Genomic DNA, 20812 nt, shown 5'->3' with positions numbered 1-20812 from the left:
GTCTCCCATTCTTTCAGCATCCAAGAATTTTCAAGTCTTGAGGTGGGACTTTTGAGTGGCACTTTCCCCATTGGTCTCTATGGTATGGCTCATTAAGGGAAATATCACTGTCGTTCTGGACTGAATCCAATTGGCACAATGTGAGGAAGATCAAAATTGTATTTATTATATTAGACCTTATATTGATCTCTTTTACCTTCCAAGTTCAATACAAAAAAATTTAGCAAGGTAAGCAAGGGCTGAGTAATACTCCAGTCACATGGAGACATGACTCATCCATGGATGTTTTTGCCCTAGAGTCTACCAGTGAAGGGTTTCTTTCAGCATATCTGGGCCTTCTGTATGCTTGTCATAAGAACTACATGTTCTATTTCCAGAACAAGGAACTTAGCTGTGGAAGGATGCAAGGAAGATAGGGAGACACATCACACTCCATCTCAGAAGGTCAAGTATCTGTATATTAATTCTTACATAACCTCAAGAATTCTACTGCTGGATTCTTATTGTGCATTATAATACAATTATCTTTCAGTCTTGTGGTCCTAGCTTCCCTCCTTTTAGCCTTACCTTTCTCTGTTATTATTAAGGAAGATCCCCAAATTGATGATACAAATGATAGTCTGTCTCAATAAAGGTGAGACTTTGGGTTCACACAACCATGGCCATGGTAATCAATCCTTTCTTCGTAGGTCCTTTTATTGCCTGGACCAGAACTGGATGGAGCTGTGTTGTCTGATGGAAAGGAAACATCTTCATAATTTGGACAGTCCTTTCCATAAAGCAATGTCTAGCTATGATTCATCGAACTGAGTAGGCTTATTTCCAATGACATCTCTTACTTGCCATGATTCAATTTACCATCTTGTTTCTGGCTTGAAATGCTTCAGCTCAGGGATATTTGATCTTTTTAAGTATCAATAAGGTGAAATATACTAAAGTGCCTGCTTCAGGTCAAAGTGGAGTAGAAAATTGACTGTTGACCTCTCTAGCATCTTTTCTTCCACCCAGGATCTGCTTTCAGAGCTTATAGATCTATGAGACTCTTCAAAAATGCTTGGAATCTTACAACCCCTCTGTAGTGTTCTCTCCTTCAGTAATCCCAGTCTCATTTAACAACTGCAGAGCCCAGTTGTTTACAGAACCCCAGCTCCTGGATCTTTCCAAATAATCACAGTAGGCCTGATTCTGTTGCCTTAGTCCCCACACTGCTTTGCATTTGCAGTCATCCATACAGAGAGGTCAGATATCAGAAGGGGCCAAGGGCCTTACACATTTCATTTGTTATTGTTAGGGAATTGCTCATAATTATATGCATGAAGCAGCATGTTATCTTTTGATACATCTACACATTGTGTAGCGACTTAACCTTCATTATTCTCCATTTATTTGTGGCAAAAATAGCCTCCAGGCACAAAGAATGTTAAACTAGAAGTCATTGACTATTAGAGACATATAAGCAGTGATGTATCATTTATGTCAGAATGGTACTAGGAGTTTTACCCATAGCTTACATAAGCTCAGGCCTGAATTCTATAATTGATTTTGTCACTAGTAAAGTCCTGAGACATTTTGCTTCAGTTATTCCAGAAGTAAAAGGGGCTGAGGGTAACAACTTCCCCTCTTTACTTAGATTATGCTTTCCTTGAAAAAAGGCATTGTCCTTTGGATACCATCCCAGGTGAGTGCATCTTGTTTTCTATTACAGAATTCACTACAATCAAGAGATGTGAGCTGTGCAGAATGCTTATCTTCCTAGGGGATCCACCAAGATTGCTGTCTATGTGGGTTAATCTTGATGGTCAACTAAACAGGATCTAGAATCACCATGGAAACAAATCTTTGGGATTGCCTGTGGGCGTTTCTAGATTGAGGGTGAGAAGAAACTACAGTAGAAGTAGAAACCACCATCCCATGGATTACGTTGGGTTCTGTACTCATAAAAGAAAGTGATCGTCACCAATGTTCATCTTTGTCTGGTTCCTGAGTGTACAGGAAGTCTGCTTAGCTGTATCCTACTCCTGCCCCATTCCTACCTCACTGTGATTGTGTCTACACTCAAAATGTAAGTGTAAATAAGCCCTTCCTTCATTACGATGCCTTCCAGGTACTTCATCATACTAACATGAAAAGTACCATCCATGGTGTATTACTTTAGAAGTCTCTCTTATACTAGATGTTTTTGACAACAAGTACTGCTTTGAAATCAGATTTTAAGTCATGTGATTAGAATAGATGGGGATGTAATCTTCACCATGCAGTAGGTTCACAGAAATCCCAAAATAAATAAATAAATAAATAAATAAATAAATAAATAAATAAACAAACAAATAAATAATATCCCTATATTTTTTAGCTACATGGCAAGTTCCTGGTCACAGAGCCCCTGTATATAACTAGGAACAGACACATTATTAAATGCTACCTGCAGACATTAAGTATGCAGAGATTCTCCTTGGAATGGGCCATTAACTACCATTTATGAAGTGTTCTAAATTTTAAGAAGACGTGAGCTGCTCAGAATGCTTGTCTTCTCAGGGAATCCAACAGGGTTGGTGTTTGGGTGGGTTAATCTTCAAGAAGAAAGAATCCAAGGATGATCTTGGTCCTGGTGTCATTAAATTATTCTGCACAGCATTTGGCTCTATTCTGCAGTCCCTGTTCTGAAGGTGTGGAATAATAATTATACAGTCAGTAGGCATGACCTATTCATATTCATAGGCTTTCATTTTCTTCATTAACTGATCTCTTGTGAGTACTTTCTGAGTGAGGCCCTAGTTTTTATCCAACTTCTCTGAATTGTGTGACTTCATTTTAATTAGGAATCACTGATGTTTGCAAATCATCCCAGGAAGTGACTCTTAGACTGCTCAACATATATAAGATATTTTTTTCTGAGACAGGAGAATGTTGGGATTGCACAGCTTCTGATTGGAATGACTGGTATGTAGCAAAGATTTCAGATTTCTCTTCATGAAGCTTCCCATTATGTGCTTTCTGTTTTTCACATCTTCTTTCCTTCCTCCCTCTCCCTCCATCTTTCCATCCATCTCTTCAATTCTCCTCACTTCGTTCTCCTCCTTTACATCATATGTATTGTAAATACATAGATACAAAGAAGGTAAAATATAGGTGTCACAGACTTACACTTAGGTAAAAGCTGGGGAAGTGAAGTTGATACCCACGATTGATACTGGGTGTGATCATTAATTCTGTCAGTTTCTCAGGATCTAGGATCATTTAGGAGATAATCCTCTGGATACATCTGTGAGGGGGTTTCTAACCTGCCATAAGTGCAATAGGAGGCAGCACTATTTTCTGAGAAAGCAAGAAGAGTAGCATCAACATTTTGACTTCTGATTCTTTGCTTGGATATAATGTAACCAGATGCTTCCAGTCTTCCCAGCATGGCTTCAATGCCATGATGGCCTGGACACTCAAATTGTGAGCTAAAATAAATTCTTAGTTTTGCAAATTGCTTTTCTGAAGCATTTAGTCAAAACAATGAGAACATTAACTACAAAACTATCGTTCTCAGATGGTATGAGAAATCACTACAAATTTGGCCCAGAGTAACACTGTCCAAAGAACAAAACAAAACAAAACAAACAAAAACAAAATTCTTTTGGAAAAATAAAAGTCAGTAACTCAGCTGTAGTTTAGTGGTTCTTCTTGCTTTTGTAATGAGCAGATACAGTTAAAATTAACTTGAGCCTGACTGTAGCATGGACTGAATTATATTGTGTACACCTTGTGTGTTGTGTGGTAGGGTAGCACATAGTTGAGTAATCTTTGTGAACTAACTTTCCAACAGAAAGAGATGAGTTCCACTAAAGTGCTGGCTGGGCTTGTGTAGTGTAAACAGAAAGAAGACTTTGAAGGCTACCTACTTAGTCTAGGCCACTATAGATTCTGAGCAGTCTCAGAATAGGGTTCCTTGTCCACACAAAAGAAGCCTGCATAATAGTTACTAGGATTGAAATCAGACATTCTGTTTTCCCCATGGATCCTCCTGGTTTTCTCTGCCTTGTACATAACCATCCTGAGAGAAAGAAAGATTCCTTCAAGATACTCCTGTAATGTTCCTTTTAATTATCTTACTATGAAAAAAAAAAAAAGGATGCCAAGGAATTGAAAATTCTCCTTAAGTCTTATAGTCTCATTCTGGGAGAAGAAAAAAATCTAGAACCTGGTGCTACCAAAGTTTGTGTGTGTGTGTGTGTGTGTGTCTGTGTGTGTGTGTGGGTGTGTGTGTGTGTCTCTGTGTGTGTGTGTGTGTTCATCTTCCAAAAAGAGATTTTGCATAATTTGTACAGTTTGATGGACCATCTTGCAGGAAAGGCTGAAGCAAGGACAATGATGGGGTAATTATCAGCTTGACTACACATAGACCAGAACTGCTTATTCACACAACTTCTCCTGTTTAAAATGGAACATCCTGTCAGTACTCAAAATATGGTCATGGGGAGGAAGTCACTGGATCTCTTTGTTCATCCTCTATATGAGGCTGCATTGAATAACTCCTATTTTCCTGCTTTCACTATCAACTGTTTCTCTACTTGGCCCACAGAGGCTGAGTAATTGAACTAAAATTCCTACGGATCCTCTGACATTAAGCTATGGCTATAACATTCAGAGTCTGACTTGAAGCAGTTCAAGAGTCTGGCCCTGGATGAATGTAATACGAATGTGTACTGGAAGGCATATCTCTAAGCTGTCTTTCTTTTAACTGTTCTTCCAAAGGAGGCTAGTAGGTGGAAGATGCCTATGGAGTTGTGGTTGAAACCAAAGTACAGCCATTCTCAGAGACAGTATCAGTGTATATATATATATATATATATATATATATATATATATATATATATATATAGAAAGATTTACACTGTGCACACAAAGTTTAAGTCTGAGCTCATTTACAGCTTGGATTTAACATGCTTTGCACTTGTGAAGTGATTAAATTTTAAAAGTCTGTTGCTTTGGAGATTTCATGGAGATTTGAACCCCAAAGGCTGAAATGCCTCCATCCCCATTCTATTCACAGTTTCTTAATTGCTCTGATTATTTATCGTGAATTGTTTACAGTTTCTAGAAATATTTAAGATTACAGCCCACATCCTGGGATGGCAAATAAGCACCAATTTCTAGTTGGAGGCAGGAAATCTTTGCAGCTTGTTAATCAAGGGCTGCTGATGGGTGTCAATTGATGTCTGTGGTCGTTTAGTTTTCAGTGGCAGCTGCTGTGGTTACGTTAAAAGAAATTTTAAAGAAAGTATAGTTTCAATATTAGCTGGTTGTAATGAGGAGCTTGTGATAAGATGCTTTGTGTTTATTTGGAAGTCGTGACAACAACAAATGGTGTCCAGAGCACAATCAGAAGCTAGACTTGTAACAACTCATGCTTTAGACATCTCAGTCATGCTGTGGCAGCTACTTCATACCCTTTTGAGAGCAGATGTTTTAGTGTCCTATATAACTTCCATTAAGCAGCAATTATAAAAAATAGTCACTTCTCAGCATCACCATAGTGGAGATGAGGTCTAGCACAGGGACCCTTAGGTGACAAACTATACACAAACTTAGTGGGCTTCTTCATCAAATTCCAGTGGATAGGTGAAGAAACATCTTCTCGGGACATTTATTGAACTTCAGGTGCATAGCTATTACGAAGCATGGGAAAGAGTTGAATCCACTTTTGTTCTTGTTTCTCTCTTATGGCTTTTTGATGACCAAGCCCACATTTCTGAGATAAAGAGGTAAGCAGATACCATGATTGGCATTAATTAGTGGTTGATTTGTTCAAGGGTTCTCTTAAGTGGATGCCCCTAATTTTTCAGCTGCAATTGTTCAGAGGGAATTGTGTGTGTGTGTGCGTGTGCACACGAGTGCATCTTTCTGTCTGCATATGCAAATGTTCACATCACGTGATTTTTTTTTTTTTTTTTTGTTCATGGAGAGGCTAGAGACCAACTTGGAGGCTGTTTATCAGAAGACATATATCTTGGTTTTGAGACAAGGTATTAATTGGTCAGAATCCTTGAGCTAGGCAGGCTGTCCAAGCTTACATTGTAAATTGAACACTCTCCACCTTGCTGACACTGAGATCACCAGTATATACCACCACACTAGCCATACTCTACCTGGCTACTAGCTACTTTCCTATGTGGAAAGAGTTGTAAGGGCTAAGGAATCTCCAGAGGGAATTTTTATAGGTGATATTGCAATTTTAAGCAAAAAGATATATACTAGCAAATAATACATTTTTTTTCCATTTAAAGCGCACTTTTGAAAGGACACTAGAGGCCATCAATATTAGGTGGCCTATCCAATCGTACTTTATTGTTGGGTTAACATATCTTTCATTTATTTATACATGTAAAGTGTATATTTTCCCTTAGGGCAAGAGAAAATATATTTCTGTGAAAACATGCTGTCAAGAGAATGAACTAAGAAAAGGAAAGGCAAAGCAAAGTCTCCACCGTGCAGCAGAAATTGTTTTTTTATTTCAACATCAGGTGCTTTGTCAAGCCATTTTGCAGTTCTCGAATAGAATATTTCAAAGAAAGTACCAAGAAACTTTGGTGAGCATCTCACACCTTAAGTGGTGTGAACCTGGATGCTGTGCAGGACCTGGATGGAAAGGCTATCTATATACTCCTCTGCCACCTGCCAGGGGCACTGTGAAAACAGTCCCCTGGAGGAGGAATGACTGACCAAACTGGGCTTTGTTTTATATGTTTCTTATGTTATGAACAAATGTTCTAGTTACCTTGGATAGGAAACCAAAGTAACAATAGCACCAGAAAACAACCTGAAGAATTTATTGGATAAATTTATTGGTTTTTTTTTTTTTTGAATGAGGTTATCTTCAGGAGCAGGAATGATTCAAAAGCAGCTCAATCTAGCCTGGATGGCTACAAACCTAGATGACTCTGCTTAACTCAGAAGGACCTAGAGCCTTTTAAGCAACTTCACTAGTGTGTGTCTCTTCTAGGCAGCATGGCTGGCTCTGTTTCTTTAGCTGTCCTTACTGTTAACATATGATGGGAGGATCTGGTGTTTCTGTTCAGTTTCAGAGACTTCCTGAGACTTCTGAGTTTTTGACTTCCTGAGTTATTTATTTCCTGACTTTTAACGGACATTTCTTTACAACTTACTACATCTTACCAAGCATCAGAGGAAATCACTACAAGACAGCTTTGCTCCATCGACTACTATAAGTGTGGCTACTCTAACAGGAAGATTCAGAATCTCTCCATGCAGCTGCATTTTGTTCATACAATCATCTCTTCTTTGTGATGAAGTTGTGGTTTTGAGTTTTAGGACATGTCTTGCTTGAACTGGTGATATAATTAGGTTCACAGTTATCTGCTTCAATGATGCATAGAAATACCCAGACAGGTAACATGGCTGAATGCAGAAGGGAGAAGGATATGGAATCATACTTTTGAAGTTATGCTAATTAGGCCTGAGTGCACAATTTCCTCACAAGGAGTATATAAAACTTGAAAGGCATACAGAGAAAGATTCTGAATGAAGACACTTTGCTATGTCTGTTCTCCTGTTATGTGTTGGTGCACAAGACATAGGATAGCCACAGAGCTAGAGGAAGGGAATATACATCACAGCTCACTTATGATAGCATCTAGGGTGGATTTATTATTTATGGGTGCACAGAATCAAGCTCTACTACATCATGGGATGTTGTTATATATTCTTTATTCCCCCAAACAGAGTGTTGATATATTCCATATGGTTATGGAGAGAGATTGTCATACTTTGGGTCTGTATTTATTGCTGAAATAATTACCTTTTAGCAATTCAACCAGAAAATACATCTGATCCACTGAGGAGAGGTGTGGGGCAGCATCAGCTCCATTGAGATGTGGATACACACTGTTTCCTTATAGGTTCTCCTTCTGGTTGTGCAACCTCAACAAGAGAGTTTTATGGTTTACGAGGAGGTCAGCCTTTGTATGGATATACAGAGATCAATGCTATTTACTATACTAGATAATTTGCTTCCATTTAGAGGGTTTTTGCTTTATGAAAATCTGTGTTTCTCTAAACAAGTGTGTGTGTGTGTGTGTGTGCGTGTGTATGTGTATGTTTGTGCATTCATGCATATGTTCATGTGTGTGTGTCCACATGAGACTGTTGGGAATTGTGCTTTCCTTCTCTGAAGCAGAGGAAAAGTCTATCTGCCAGGCAGAGTCATGTCAAGTCAGGGTCTGTTGGCAGATTTCCTGGCATGCTGAGGCATGGAACTAAAAGGAGGTACAATAGAGGCTTAAGGTGAGGGGCTGAACATTTTATTGACCTTGTTGGCAAGAACATGGAGGTTTTTGGGTGAGAAGAAATGTCTTATGTGTATATTTTAGCAAATTGTTTCTGTTGGGTTCTCGCTTTGCTTCCCACTCTAGAATAAAAAGGCTGTGAGAAATACACATACTGCTTGCAGTATCTACTGCAGGGATTATCTGTCTCTTGTGTATTTTTTCTATTTTTCCTATAATCATCCTTACTTCAACCTTAGAGGACTACTCAACTTTGTAGCTGGCAGACTGTTAAGTGTGTTTATATATGTGTGTGTGCGGGGGGTGGGGTGGGGTGGGGGTGGTGGTGCTGTTGTAGTAAGATTTCCTTATCTTTTGTGATGGGCATTTTTAATGGACCGAACTTTGCTCATGTGGCTAGAGAGGCTGGCCAGTGAGCTCCAGAGATATGTTTGTCTTATCTTCTCCAGTGCTTACACTGTAACAGTATGCCCCAATATTCAGCTTTATCATTACTACTATTATTATTAATATTAATATTATTTGTGTGTGTTAGTGTGTGTGTGTGTCCATTTGTGAGATTATGTATATTGTATGTATGCTGTAAACCACATAAAGTTGAATAGGATGTCATACTTCCAAAAACTGGATTAACAGGAAGTCGTTAGCTGCTTTGTATACATTGGAAAATGAACCCTAATCCTCTGCAAGGCCAGCTAGTGCTCTTGCTTACTAAGCTTGCTCAGAAGCCCATTGCCTAAATTTTTCCACTTTATTCTGTGGATTAAACTTAGATATTCATGCTTGTATAAGAAACAACTAACTAAGCTGTATTGACAGACCAAAAAACACTTCCGTAAAGAGAAACTCTTTTTTTTTTTTTCTTTTTTTTTTCAGAGCTGGGGATTGAACACAGAGCTTTGAGCTCACTAGGCAAGCGCTCTACCGCTGAGCTAAATCCCCAATCCACAGAAATTCTTTTTTTTTTTAATTACTTTTTTTATTCATTTTTTTCTTTTCTTTCTTTCTTTCTTTTTTTTCTTTTTTTTTATTAACTTGAGTGTTTCTTATTTACATTTCGAGTGTTATACCCTTTCCCAGTTTCCAGGCAAACAACCCCCTAATCCTTCCCCTCCCCTTCATTATGGGTGTTCCCCTCCCCATCCTCCCCCCCTTGCCGCCCTCCCCCCAAAAATCTAGTTGACTGGGGGTTCAGTCTTAGCAGGACCCAGGGCTTCCCCTTCCACTGGTGCTCTTACTAGGATATTCATTGCTACCTATGAGATCAGAGTCCAGGGTCAGTCCATGTATAATCTTTAGGTAGTGGCTTAGTCCCTGGAAGCTCTGGTTGCTTGGCATTGTTGTACATATGGGATCTCGAGCCCCTTCAAGCTCTTCCAGTTCTTTCTCTGATTCCTTCAACGGGGGTCCTATTCTCAATTCAGTGGTTTGCTGCTGGCATACGCCTCTGTGTTTGCTGTATTCTGGCTGTGTCTCTCGGGAGAGATCTACATCCGGCTCCTGTCGGCCTGCACTTCTTTGCTTCATCCATCTTGTCTAATTGGATGGCTGTATATGCATGGGCCACATGTGGGGCAGGCTCTGAATGGGTGTTCCTTCTGTGTCTGTTTTAATCTTTGCCTCTCTATTCCCTGCCAAGGGTATTCTTGTTCCCCTTTTAAAGAAGGAGTGAAGCATTCACATTTTGATCATCCTTCTTGAGTTTCATTTGTTCTAGGCATCTAGGGTAATTCAAGCATTTGGGCTAATAGCCACTTATCAATGAGTGCATACCATGTGTGTTTTTCTGTGATTGTGTTACCTCACTCAGGATGATATTTCCCAGTTCCAACCATTTGCCTACGAATTTCATAAAGGCATTGTTTTTGATAGCTGAGTAATATTCCATTGTGTAGATGTACCACATTTTCTGTATCCATTCCTCTGTTGAAGGGCATCTGGGTTCTTTCCAGCTTCTGGCTATTATAAATAAGGCTGCTATGTACATAGTGGAGCATGTGTCTTTTTTATATGTTGGGGCATCTTTTGGGTATATGCCCAAGAGAGGTATAGCTGGATCCTCAGGCAGTTCAATGTCTAATTTTCTGAGGAAACTCCAGACTGATTTCCAGAATGGTTGTACCAGTCTGCAATCCCACCAACAATGGAGGAGTGTTTCTCTTTCTCCGCATCCTCGCCAGCATCTGCTGTCACCTGAGTTTTTGATCTTAGCCATTCTCACTGGTGTGAGGTAAAATCTCAGGGTTGTTTTGATTTGCATTTCCCTTATGACTAAAGTTGTTGAACATTTCCTTAGGTGTTTCTCAGCCATTCACCATTACTCAGATCTGAATTCTTTGTTTAGCTCTGAACCCCATTTTTTTCCTTTTTTTTTTCTTTTTTTTTTTTTTTTTATTAACTTGAATATTTCTTATATACCTTTGAAAGTGTTATTCCCTTTCCGGTTTCGGCAACATCCCCCCTCCCCCTCCCCCTTCCTTCTGGGTGTTCCCTCCCACCCCCCCCATTGCCGCCCCTCCCCCCAACAGTCTAGTTCACTGGGGGTTCAGTCTTAGCAGGACCCAGGGCTTCCCCTTCCACTGGTGCTCTTACTAGGATATTCATTGCTACCTATGAGGTCAGAGTCCAGGGTCAGTCCATGTATAGTCTTTAGGTAGTGGCTTAGTCCCTGGAAGCTCTGGTTGCTTGGCATTGTTGTACATATGGGGTCTCGAGCCCCTTCAAGCTCTTCCAGTTCTTTCTCTGATTCCTTCAATGGGGTCCCTATTCTCAGTTCAGTGGTTGCTGCTGGCATTCGCCTCTGTATTAGCTGTATTCTGGCTGTGTCTCTCAGGAGCGATCTACACTTCTACACTTCTTTGCTTCATCCATCTTGTCTAATTGGGTGGCTGTATATATATGGGCCACATGTGGGGCAAGCGCTGAATAGGTGTTCCTTCAGTCTCTGTTTTAATCTTTGCCTCTCTCTTCCCTGCCAAGGGTATTCTTGTTCCCCTTTTAAAGAAGGAGTGAAGCATTCACATTTTGATCATCCTTCTTGAGTTTCATTTGTTCTAGGCATCTAGGGTAATTCAGGCATTTGGGCTAATAGCCACTTATCAATGAGTGCATACGATGTATGTCTTTCTGTGATTGGGTTAGCTCACTCAGGATGATATTTTCCAGTTCCAACCATTTGCCTACAAATTTCATAAAGTCGTTGTTTTTGATAGCTGAGTAATATTCCATTGTGTAGATGTACCACATTTTCTGTATCCATTCCTCTGTTGAAGGGCATCTGGGTTCTTTCCAGCTTCTGGCTATTATAAATAAGGCTGCTATGAACATAGTGGAGCACGTGTCTTTTTTATATGTTGGGGCATCTTTTGGGTATATGCCCAAGAGAGGTATAGCTGGATCCTCAGGCAGTTTAATGTCCAATTTTCTGAGGAACCTCCAGACTGATTTCCAGAATGGTTGTACCAGTCTGCAATCCCACCAACAATGGAGGAGTGTTCCTCTTTCTCCACATCCTCGCCAGCATTTGCTGTCACCTGAGTTTTTGCTCTTAGCCATTCTCACTGCTGTGAGGTGAAATCTCAGGGTTGTTTTGATTTGCATTTCCTGATGACTAAAGATGTTGAACATTTCTTTAGGTGTTTCTCAGCCATTCGGCATTCCTCAGCTGTGAATTCTTTGTTTAGCTCTGAACCCCATTTTTTAATAGGGTTATTTGTCTCCCCGATCTAACCCTTTGAGTTCTTTTGTATATTTTGGGTATTAGCCCTCTATTTGTTTTAGGATTGATAAAGATCTTTTCCCAATCTGTTGGTTGCCATTTTGTCCTAACCACTGTGTCCTTTGCCTTACAGAAGCTTTGTAGTTTTATGAGATCCCATTTGTCTGTTTTTGATCTTAGAACATAAGTCATTGGTGTTTTGTTTAGGAAATGTTTTCCAGTGCCCATGTGTTCAAGATGCTGCCCTAGTTTTTCTTATATTAGTTTGATTGTATCTGGTTTGATGTGGAGGTCCTTGATCCACTTGGACTTAAGCATTGTACAGGGTGATGAGCATGGATCGATTTGCATTCTTCTACATGTTGACCTCCAGTTGAACCAGCACCATTTGCTGAAAATGCTATCTTTTTTCCATTGGATGGTTTTGGCTCCTTTGTCAAAAAATCAAGTGCCCATAGGTGTGTGGGTTCATTTCTGGGTCTTCAATTCTGTTCCATTGGTCTATCTGTCTGTCTCTGTACTAATACCATGCAGTTTTTATCACTATTGCTCTGTAATACTACTTGAGTTCAGGGATTGTGATTCCCCCTGAAGTCTTTTTATTGTTGAGAATAGTTTTAGCTATCCTGGGTTTTTTGTTATTCCAGATGAATTTGCAAATTATTCTGTCTAACTCTTTGAAGAATTGGATTGGTATTTTGATGGGGATTGCATTGAATCTGTAGATCGCTTTTGGTAAAATGGCCACTTTTACTATATTAATCCTGCCCATCCATGAGTATGGGAGATCTTTCCATCTTCTGAGGTCTTCTTCAATTTCTTTATTCAGAGTCTTGAAGTTCTTATTGTACAGATCTTTTACTTGCTTTGCTAAAGATACACCGGGGTACTTTATATTGTGTGGGACTATTATGAAGGGTGTCGTTTCTGTAATTTCTTTCTCGGCTTGTTTCTCTTTTGTGTAGAGGGAGGCTGCTGATTTATTTGAGTTAATTTTATACCCAGCCACTTTGCTGAAGTTGTTTATCAGCTTTCGTAGTTCTCTGGTTGTACTTTTGGGATCACTTAAATATACTATCATATCATCTGCAAATAGTGATATTTTGACTTCTTCTTTTCCAATCTGTATCCCCTTGATCTCCTTTTGTTGTCTGATTGCTCTGGCTAGAACTTCAAGAACTATATTGAATAAGTAAGTAGAGAGTGGGCAGCCTTGTATAGTCCCTGATTTTAGTGGGATTGCTTCAAGTTTCTCTCCATTTAGTTTAATGTTAGCAACTCGTTTGCTGTATATGGCTTATACTGTGTTTAGATTTGGACCTTGAATTCCTGTTCTTTCCAGGACTTTTATCATGAAAGGATGTTGAGTTTTGTCCATTTTGATCATGTTGTTTTGTTCTTTCAGTTTGTTTATATAATGGATCACGTTGATGGTTTTCCGTATATTAAACCATCCCTGCATGCCTGGGATGAAGCCTACTTGATCATGGTGGATGATTGTTTTGATGTGCTTTTGGATTCGGTTTTCCAGAATTTTATTGAGCATTTTTGTGTCGATATTCATAAGGGAAATTGGTCTGAAGTTCTCTTTCTTTGTTGGGTCTTTGTGTGGTTTAGGTATAAGAGTAATTGTGGCTTCATAGAAGGAATTCGGTAGTCCTCCATCTGTTTCAATTTTGTGGAATAGTTTGGATAGTATTGGTATGAGGTTTTCTATGAATGTCTGATAGAATTATGCACTAAACCTGTCTGGACCTGGTCTCTTTTTGGTTGTGAAAACTTTAATGACTGCCAGAAACTCTTTTAATGAAAATTCACTTGTAGTGTGGAAAATTGGTAAAGACTGTGTGAGCCAGGTTTTTCAGGTTCAGTAAGAATTGATGAACCTCAAGATAATTGAGAAGGAAAGTTTATAACAAATAATATGACTCTCTACCATTGTGCTAATAAATTTATTATGGGATAAATTTTATACAAATTAGTTTTGAAAATAACTACCTTGTTATAGTAAAAATATATTGCACAATCATATTAAAATTGAAATTTTCACAAGGATAAAAGTTAAAAGTATAGAGCTTCTACTCTAGCCCATTTCCATGACTACTTATTTACTACTTATGTGTCAAGTAATTTCTTATGCAATGTAAGAGTCTGTGTCAGTTCATGAGAACAGTCACATGCTGTGTATTGCCCTATACTCATGGATTTTTAGCAGGTACAGTCCACAAGACCAATGGGAGCAGAGGCAAAGCACTGGTGGTACAGATATGAAGAATGATTATGCTAGAACTAGCTATCAGGAAGCAGATCAACTTTACTCAAGTTGATTCAAGACTTATAAAGTTGTGAACTGAGTGTAGGAACATCTAGGACAGGCAAATGTCATTGGCTAAGAGATCAGGGAACCAAAATGTACCATTAGCTTAGGGAAGGATTTTGGGAATCCCAAGTGCTATCTAAACAGATTTTATTAGGAGAAAGGAAATTGATCCTGTAATCTAATTGAGGCTACCTGGCATTCCTCATTTGAGGAGTATGTTGGAGGTGAGAAATCTCCAGACACGTTCAGAGAGGGAGAAGCCCCATAAATGAAAGATTCTTTAATATTTCACCCAGCCAAGAGAGGCTATTCAAACATGTTAGATTTTGACCTTCATTGGCAGTTTTCCCAATGCCTGTCACATAGGTGGTTAGAGGAACAACTGAACATGTGCTTAGTCCCTGAAATTTCCTGGGTCAATCCTTTACCCTTTGCTTCACATCAGTTTGTGGATCCTTCTTTGAGTTGATTTTGTATTAACCTTTTTCTATGTAGGGATCTTTCTGAATATGCACAAATATCAGCAATGTTTTCTCTCTTGAATATTGACTTCCAACTCTATGGACTGACAATGATTTTTTCTACCTCATATCTCTGATGAATACGCTATGTGCTTCATCTTCATCTTTATTATTATAAACAATACTTTAAGATTATAAACAAACATTTATAGCTATTTTATTAAATGTGTTTGTGCATATCTACAGTCATAACTGATGGATAAAATCATATTTGTTGGTGCATACATGCTTGCATTTATTTTTTATATCCCAGTGGAAGCACTGCCTTCTACAGGGAAGAGAAATGCTTTAATTCAAGAAGAAAAATAAAGAGGGAAGGAAGGAAAGAAAGAAAACCTCATAAAATTCAGAAAGCTCCTTAAACTTACAGAATTTGAAAGGGTTGTTGGCAATGTTATACCACAAGTTCTGTGAAGAAAAGTCTCTGTGACTGGCTGAGCTGCCAGAAAGTCACACAAGGATCTCCACAAAGTAGCTTTCATGAGTTCTTCCCATTCCAGAATAGGCTTCTGGGTCATGCAGCTGCCTTTGAGTAATGCATGGTGTTATGAGTAATGGCCTACTAGGAAGTGTTATAGCATTCTAATCAAACACATGGGACTGCTCAGTGAGATTCAGATAGATTTTTTTCTCTCTTTCTTTTTCTTTTCTCTCTTTCTCTTTCTTTCTTTCTTTCTTTCTTTCTTTCTTTCTTTCTTTCTTCCTTCCTTCCTTCCTTCCTCCCTCCCTCCCTCCCTCCCTCCCTCCCTCTCTCTCTCTCTCTTTCTTTCTTTCTTTCTTTCTTTCTTTCTTTCTTTCTTTCTTCCTTTTTTTGACAATTGTTGGTGCCCTGTATAGGGTGAATAGACATGTCTTCGTGTCTCCTAGGAAAAGCTATGTAATAGTTTTCTTGTAGTTCAAAAATGAGAATAACTGAATCTTTCTGCACATTTTGGGTTCTTGTAAACGTAACATGAGAAAAATATTTTTTCATCTATATAGTTTCTCAAAGATATTAGTTGAGTATCGTGGTGTGCCATACACTGTGTCTTAGATTCTGGAAACAGAACAGACAAAGACAAAAATAAACCTCAAATGGAAAACTCTTTCCCAAGGGATACTATGGTGCTCATGGAGAAGACTAGCATGAATTACAAAGTCATATAAGCAAATGGAAAATCACAACCCTAAAGATTTCTTATTTTTATTTAAAAGATTTTATTTTTCTCAGGTATTTTGAATTTTTTCTCATTCACTTTACATCCCACATACTATGCTTCTCCTGGTAAGCCCTTCCCACCATCCTTTCTCTATCTCTTGGGTACTACTCTAAATGGGTGTGGGGATGCTGTGTATCCCCTTGACTTAACACTTCATATCTCTGCAAGGCTACGTGCTTCCTTTCCCACTGTGGCCACACAAGGTAATCTTGCCCCCACATTTGTCAGATGCTGCATAGCCTGAACCATATAGGTGAGCTTCCCATCCCCTACCCAGTAATTAATTTTTCTTATTTTTAAATTTAATTTCATATTTTTCTTGTTTATTGGACATCTTATGGATTTACCTTTCAAATATTATCCCTTTTTCCCCATCTCCCATTTCCCTTCTCCCCTCTCCCTGCTTCTATGAAGATGCACCAACTCTTAACCACCCATTCCAACCTCAGCACCCTGGCATTCCCCTACACTGCAGAAACAAGCTTTCAGAGCACCAAGGGCTTCACCTCAAATTGATGCCAGATAATCTTCAGCTACATATGCAGCTGTAGCCATGGGTCCCTCCATTTGTTCTCTTTGGTTGGTGGTTTAGTCTCTGGGAGCTTTGTCTGGTCTGGTTGGTTGATATTGTTGTTCTTTCTATGGGGTTGTCAACCCCGTATGTTCTGTCTGTCCTTTCTCTAACTCCTCCACTGGGGTATCCATGCTCAGTCTGATGGTTAGCTGCCAGCATCCTCATCTGTATCAGTAAGGATTGGGCTGAGCCTCTCAGGAGACATCCATATCAGGCTCCTGTCAACAAGCCTATTTTGCCTCAGAAATAATGATTGGGCTTGGTGGCTGCATTTGGGATGGATCCCGAGGTGGGGAAGTCTCTGGATGGCCTTTCCTTCAGTCTCTGCTGCAATCACTCCTCCTGTATTTCTTCTCGTGAGTATGTTGGCCCCCTTCTAAGAAAGACTGAAGCATCCACATTTTGGTCTTCCTTCCTCTTAAGCTTCATATGGTATTTGATATTTGGTATATTATTTTCCATTGACGGAGAGAGAGGAAGGAGGAGGCAGTAGAGGGAAATGTCTCACATGGAAAAGCAAGTCATGAGGTACCATGTTCCAAGTAACAGACTTTTGCCCATGGATTTCACCATGCAGCTGTCTCATTTACTACCCAGGCATATGCTGACATGTTAATTGGTAGTCTGGGATTAACCTTGTGAGGAACATGAGGCTCACCTAGTATGCAGACTCACATGTACCCTTACTTAAGCAATGGGCTTTTATGTATTTCCTCATTTTGTGAGTTTAATTAGCTAAGTCTGAGCCGCTCAGCTGAAGTAGATGGAAATGGCTTTAGAGTAGAATTATCAGTTAGCCTCCAAATAAGAAAATAAAACGCAAACCTAAAGTCTTGCTACTGTTTTCTTCTGCTCAAAATGAAAGGGGTGATTAACAAACAGTTCCGTAAATTAAGAAAGAAAAAAAAAAAAAAAAAAAAGAAAGGAAGAAAGAGAGAAAGAAAGAAAGAAAGAAAGAAAGAAAGAAAAAAGAAAGAAAGGAAAGAAAGAAGAAAGAAAAAGAAAGAAAGAAAATAGAAGAAAGAGGAAAGAATCCAGACCTGATTGGAAACGTATTCTTCCCTGCTAATGCAGTTCTAGGTGCTGTTATCTGAGAAGCAACCAATCATTTCAAACTCACTGTGACATGTTATTATCAGAAGAAGTCAACAAGTGTTCAGGTCAAGAGAAGATAATGTATGTTGGACATTAATATGCAAATATAGCTAGCTTTTCTCAGATGGCTGCAATTGAAACCTCACTGTAGGATAAATATCAGTGACAAAGGCTTGGATGAAAGGTGTGTTGGAAAAGCAGGATTTTTGAAGAGTGATGGATATTCCCTGGCAGTGAAGACTATGTTAGTTACAAAAGCAAGTTAAGGAAGGAAATTTTATTTTGACTCACAGTTTGAGGGCACATCCTATCATGGCAGAGATGGCACAATGTCAACAGGGTGCTGCATATGGCCAAATTGTGTCCATTGTCAAGAAACATGGAGAGCCAGATGCTGGTGCAACCCATGTTGCTCTCTATAGTCACGTTTGGTCTACTCACTCCAAGTTAATAAAGATGAAGAAAGAGGAAATTGTTTTAGAGTAAATAAAAAAAAAATATGAGGAACTTAGTTATTTCACCAGAACTCATGTAAAAATGTTGGGTGTGGCTACATGGGCTTATCATCCCACTGATGGAGAGGAAGAGGCAGTACGTAACCCAGGGGCTGGTTTAATATCCACCTTAGTCTTCTTGGTTAGTTCCAGATCAGTGAAAGATCCGGTCTCAAGAAAAGGTGATTGCTTACCAACCTACATACAAGTCTTTGATCTAATATGACCTGTCTGAATCATATGCTAGTACAATTATTTTTATAAATGTTGTGGGTGCATCCAACTACTGCTTGATTGGATTTGAGGTCCACTCCATGTGATCAAACACATGTCTGACACCCATGCCAAGAAGATGAGACTGGATATACCATAGACCAAGGGTAAAACCATGTATCTTCTGTTACCGAACATGGAAACAACATAACTCTTAATGACATTCTGCTATACCTACAGATCACCATCTCACTTAGCCACCATCAGAGAAGCTACTTTCTACATTAGATTGGAACTAATTAGGAAAGTTATATCTTGTCAATATGCAAAGAGAGCCTCAATACATGACCTAAATGGTATATCTTCATGAAACTCATCTCAGGGCTCAGGGAGTAATGTGGAGGAGGAATTGAAAACATTGTAAGAACCAAGATTGAATGGAAAACCTAGCTTCCAGATGTAGAATGACCAACACAGACATGAACTCACAGAGGCTGTTACAGCTTCCCTAAGTCCTGTGCCAAACATGGTGGTAGCATTTAGATGGAGAATTAGACATGACTTCCAGTCAAACAACAAACTATGTCCAATTTACAACAACACACTAACAAAACAGTTTCTCTAAGGTAGTCTTACTAGGTATATAAACCATGGTAAGAGAAGGCCCAATGCCCAGAAGTACCTGGTAAACACAAAATGCCACCAATGAAGATTTTTGTTTGTTTGTTTGTTTGTTTTTGTTTTTGTTTTTTTCGGAGCTGGGGACTGAACCCAGGGCCTTGCGCTTCCTGGGCAAGCACTCTACCACTGAGTTAAATCCCCAACCCTGTTTGTTTTAAGTCTTATTTGTCTTTTTATTTTATATTGTGGATCCACGTTTGGGTTTTTCTATGTTTTTTTTTTTTTTTTATTATTCTCTCTGCAGGTGTTTCTTTACTTGTTTCCTTTCCTTTTTTGTTTGTTAGTTTGTTTTTTTTTTTTTAATTTGCATTTTTCTTTTATTAACAGAAAGAAAGAAGAAAAAAAAAGGTATTGGGTTGGAAATTAAATGAGTTGGGAGAACTTGAGAGGAAAAGAAAGGAAACCATAATCAGAAAATATTGAATTAAAAAATAGTTCAATAATAATAATAATAATAATAATAATAATAATGATGATGATGATGATGATGATGATGAGTAGTAGTAGTAGTAATAGTAGCAGTAGCAGTAGCTGTAAGAGTAGTAGTAGTAGTTGTAGTAGTAGTAGTAGTGGTGGTGGTGGTGGTGCCACGCCCAGAAGTACACCTGCACATTTTTCTGGTTTCCACATGCAAACATTCCCATCTGCATATGCATACAAAGATGTACAGGAAGAGAGAAAGAGAGATAGAGATAGAGAGATAGGGAGAGAGACAGAGAGATAGAGAGAACAGAGAGACCTTTATTTCAGACTATCAGTGAATCAGGGGTCACTGAGGTAGTGGAAGAGACTGGGTTCATTATACAAATGAGTTCAGGGTACAAAATAAGATCTGAGTGAGTGGGTGTGGAATACCTAAGACATCAGATTAGAGAGATTACCTTGTGAGAAATAGTGTTCTGCTCATGAATAGGTCAGGGTACCAGACATCTTTGGGAGGCTGCTGAAGGATAGAGCATCTGATCACATATCAGTGTCAATTCTTATTGAGCTGTGATCTCAGAGCTTCTAAGCTGGTGGATAGTGAATGGTCCATATTCATGTTTCCCCTCGGGGTATATATTTCACAATGTACCAGTGCCTTTTACTGAGATGAAATTTGAGCCTATGAAAAAGCTGCCATCTCTATGGATAGATGTAAGGGCTCAGTTGAGCATCTTTGTTCAGGAGAACATGTGTCAGAACTCCACTACAGATGCAGCAGAAGTGTTCAGTCACAGTTTTTCTTTTATTTTTCTTTTTTTCATCTTTATTTACTAGAGTATTTCTTATTTACATTTCAATTGTTATTCCCCTTCCCGATTTTCAGGCCAACATCACCCTAACCCTTCCCCTTCTATATGAGCTTCCCCTCCCCATCCTTCCCCCATTACCACCCTCCCCCCAACAATCACGTTCACTGGGGGTTCAGCCTTGGCAGGACCAAGGGCTTCCCCTTCCACTGGTGCTCTTACTAGGCTATTCATTGAAACCTATGAGGTTGGGGCCCAGGTTAGTCCATGCATAGTCTTTGGGTTGTGGCTTAGTCCCTGGAAGTTCTGGTTGGTTGGCATTATTGTTCATAAGGGGTTTCAAGCCCCTTCAAGCTCTTTCAGTCCTTTCCCTGATTCCTTCAACGGGGGTCCCATTCTCAGTTTAGTGATTTGCTGCTGGCATTCGCCTACGTATTTGCCATATACTAGCTGTGTCTCTTAAGGAGAGATCTA

The sequence above is a fragment of the Rattus rattus genome, chromosome 10 (assembly GCF_011064425.1).
Source record: "Rattus rattus isolate New Zealand chromosome 10, Rrattus_CSIRO_v1, whole genome shotgun sequence".
Taxonomy (NCBI): Eukaryota; Metazoa; Chordata; class Mammalia; order Rodentia; family Muridae; genus Rattus; species Rattus rattus.
The sequence above is the reverse complement of the archived record's forward strand: the minus strand, read 5'-3'. Positions refer to the sequence as shown.